This window comes from Adiantum capillus-veneris, chromosome 7 (genome assembly GCF_014529385.1).
Source record: "Adiantum capillus-veneris isolate H3 chromosome 7, ASM1452938v2, whole genome shotgun sequence".
Lineage (NCBI taxonomy): Eukaryota > Viridiplantae > Streptophyta > Polypodiopsida > Polypodiales > Pteridaceae > Adiantum > Adiantum capillus-veneris.
In genome coordinates, this window is record NC_140937.1 from 130,388,591 (window position 1) to 130,392,898 (window position 4,308).

The following is a 4,308-nucleotide window of genomic DNA, read 5'->3' on the forward strand; positions in this document are numbered from 1 at the left end:
TAAGAATCTAGCACCACATCAAGAACAGTCAACACAAGTGAGCTGTCAAAAATAATTTCACCAACATAATTGATGTGCTCATTGATATCCTTAATACCATCAAGAAAAGTGTCCATGTCTTTTTCTTGTTGCATAATCTATGACTCTAGCTCTTTACATAGCAATGCAGCTTTAGCCTCATTGTGACTTGCATAAAGATTAGCCAAAGTATTCCAAGCCTGTTTTACCGACTTTATTGAGCGAATGTGAGGAGTAATAGTGTGCTTCATAGATAGTCCAATCAGTGCACGAGCCTACACATCTCTAACATTCCAACAAGATTTCTCAACTATAGGCAAAACAACTCTAGCAGCAATAGATCTGCTAGAACCTGCAACATCCTCAATAGAGCCTGTATCCATAGAAGGCAGATGTACATCAATGTTCTACATGAAGTTCCAAATGCTCTTTACGACAAGAACATGCGTCATCATGTAAGCCCACATTGGGTAGTTATTCCCAAGAGCAAACATCTTGAAAACATCTATGTTGTTGTAAACCATGGCGAGCAACTGCACGTGATGTCAGAACTACTTTGAGAGGAAAAATGAAGTAGGACTAACATGTGCTACGTAGCACAACCCAAAGAGAACTGTAAGGGACCTATTATATATAAAATTTCACTAACAAAAATTACATAAAAGGACAAAATTGCTTGTGTAGTACTGCCTAGAGTGGAAACGGAGCCCAAATCAAAAATTTGAGCACATTGTTAGCAGCAAGCTAACATGGACACCACTTTTTGGAGTTCTCTTTGTAAAACATTTATTATTTTGATAAATCGAGAATATTGTAACTCCTATTTTTTCGGATAAACTCTGTAATTAATGAGTCGGGGCTACAAGCTTCCAGATTGTATCAGCCAGTCATTTCCCAGCTTTGGTAGAACTCCAAATTATTAATTTTGACCACCCAATAACCTTGGCTAAGGTATAAAAGCCAATTTTTGTAAGTTTTCAATAAGTTTTTGGATAAGAAATACACAGCGTGAGCTAACAGCACTCACTCCTCTCCTTCTCGTGCTTCCTACTCCCTCCCCGGTTGTCACATTGCAGTCACATTTGTTGCATTACAACCGCAGATAAGAGCTCTACGCATTGACGTAAGCAGTTCACAGTATTTCGTAGCTTTTGGTGTCGCCGACCCGCGGCCTAATTTCATCATAACTAGGAATTTACACTTTCAAATCAAAACCTAAGCATAGGCGGGGTATTGGGGTATCATTGCTAAGCATTTAGATGCATTCTGGGTCGAAAACGACTAGGTCAAAAATTCACTATTGTTAATAATCGTGGTTTTGGAACTTGACCTAGTGGGGTTTGAGACCATTAAGCATGTGTGCTTAGGTCTTATAAACTTTTCCTAGAAGTTTCGTTGTAACGGATGTGATTTGTTTGCCGATGAGCGATTGGCTCTTGGTGATTTCAGTCACTTGAGTGTAGCTTGAGTTAGTTGTTAGTTGTTAGTTGTTTTCCAAGAGATTGACAACCTCTTGTAGCCTCTATGCACTAGTCGAGTCAGCTTCATCGCATGGTTTGACAAATTAATTATGGTTCTTGCTAATACTATAATAAGATAGGATGGTGAGGTTAGACATGCGTCCCACATTTAGCGCTGTTGTCGGGGATCAAAGAGACCTAAACTAGAAAAAACACAAGTGTCCTATGAAGTTATCCTTTAACTTCCTCTAGGTTCGCCTACGGTTCAAAACTTTCTTTTAGAAACCGCATAGCTTAAGATTGTCGTCTTTTGCTGTGTAGAGGTAGCTTGGAAGTAATCGTACTTGCTGAGTGCCTTTAGGATTGTAGGATTGTAGAAATAGATTAGGATTTTGAGAATGATTGGTAGACGAGACAAGTCCTAAGATCAGTGCTCAGAGAAAAACATAAAACACAAGAAACGAGTGTTTGTGGACACTTTCCACAACCCCATTGCATGAGAATCTAGGAGTAGGGTAAGTAGGATCCGAGGTGGATTTCAGAATATTGCTCTCTCTGAAAGAATCAAGTGTGAGTTGTTATTGGAAGTTGCAGAATTTCAGGTCTACGGCTAGAAATAGCTCGAAAAGACTCGAAACCACTCAATCCGACTGGAGAGTGAGCTTAAGAGTTGTCTGAACTAGTTGGTAAGCTCAAAGACACTTCAAGGTAAAAATTTCAAGAGTTGGTCAAAACTCAGATTATTTACTTTTTTTGACATTTTAGGCCAAGTTAAGTTTTGACTTGATTCATAGGCTTAAAATAGCTCATGTAAAGACTGTCTTTGAAAAAATTGCAAAAACAAAACTTCATTTCAAGCCTGAAGTTAATAATCACAATTATTAACTTTCTACTCTAAATTGACCAAGGTTTATGCCATTGACTCGCTGCATCTGTACAAACAACTTTTGTAAAGGCCCAAGAGATTTGGATCACTAAATTGGCAAAAAATTGGGTAAAAACTAAAGTTTGTACTGATTTTTTCAATCTTGAGTGTAAATTGAGAAAAATTTGTCCAAACTTGTTGAAAATTGATTCATAAGCTTATATTGATGTAATAAACATGTGTACATGCTCAGTTGACCAAAAAGATGCAAAAAATTGTCAGTAGTAAATAATTGCGATTATTTACATCTGTCCCATTTTTCAACTTTTTTGACCAAGTCAGCATACCACTAGTTTTAACATGTTGTAATAAGCCCAAAACCCAAATTTGGTAAGATTTGGATCACTGGAGTGAAAATTGTGACTAAAAAATTGCATAGTTAGTCTGCGTGTCAGGACAAGGGTCCTGTAACCTAAGAACTAGGATGGTCATGGACTACGGCCAAGGGTCGGGCTAGACAGTGTGGACTGGGGATCCATCTAGGGTAAGGGGCTAGGAGCCGCCTGTATAAAGGGAGGTTGGGAGGAGGATCTTCAGTCTAGTTCTTACACTGGTATCAGATCTTAGGAGTCTCTCTTCCGCTCTCTCTCTAGGAGTGGTCACTTTTTGCTCCTAAAAATAGGAACTTTAGGTGAGAACCGTGGCCTTTGTAAGGCTTTTTTCAATTTTAGCAAGGGACTGTCTAAATCGGGCATACTTTCCCGTTTTGGAAGTTGAGCTATGGTGCATGAAACAGCACCCTCTTGGGCTTGACAGGGGCTCCCTAGGGAGGAAGGGGGGATGCCAAGAGCTCGCGGCCACTACTTGCCTCAACAAGCTGCACACAACTTCGCCATCATCTCGTTTTTTCATGCGTGCTGCCTGCTCTATTTTCCCTTCAAGAAATCGATTTAGTTCACATGGCAAGGCCAATTGACATTTGATTTTGAGCCTTGGCCATTGTAGGCAGCCCTTCCCACAAGCAAGGCAGCATAAGCAAGAGCCTCTACATACGCTGTTTTGGCCGGCAAGCCTCCCCTCAGTTCTCGTGATCCGATGGAAGGCAAACGACCACAAATTTTTGTTGAAGTAGGAATAACTCAGTATTCTGAGCCGACTGCAAACTAGATTTTGCAGTTTCGCACACCACAAATTCCAATCGATTTGCCGTTTGCATAAGATGCAAATCCAGTTATCGGCCACTATGAATTGATCGGTGTTTTCAAGTGCATCCTTAGCTGCAAGTCAACTAAGGATTTAAAAACAATCTGAATCAGGGTTTAAAAATGTTTGCAAGCTCGTTCATCAAGTCTACATTAGACGACTTGCAACTTGTTGGATTCACCTTCTTTACGACCGCCGGCGAAGTTAGCACGGCTCACCACCGGCCTCTGTGTTCGATACGGCTATGAGCTTTTTTGCACTCCAAGGTACTGTTTTCTCTTTTGTTCGCACAACACAAATTCACCATGAGTGCAGAAATTGATAATCAACACATGTTTGATTTTGAATACCTGGAATTGGCTCCACCTGTGGATGTCATGGGGCCAGATACTCTCACGGAGGGAACCATCGTGGCAACAGGGATGGATGGTGCAAACCCAGGTGATCTATCTCTGTCTCCTCATTTATCAACCCCTCCTCCTCAGAGCGTGCTTGATATTCTAGAGGATGACAGTCAATTGCCGGATGCCACGGAGTTTTTCATTCAACAAGACTAGCAAACTTTTGATGCCCGATTTCGCAAGCTAGCTGTAAGGGTCAAAATATTGGCTACGCAAGTAGAAAATCTCACACAACTAATTTACAGAATGCTACCAGAATCAGCTTCCCACTTGCCAGCAACCCAAGGGGTTGTCAATCTACCAGTTATGACCAAAGAGGTCCAACATGTCTAAAATAATTTGGTCGTCGAAAAAAATCTGC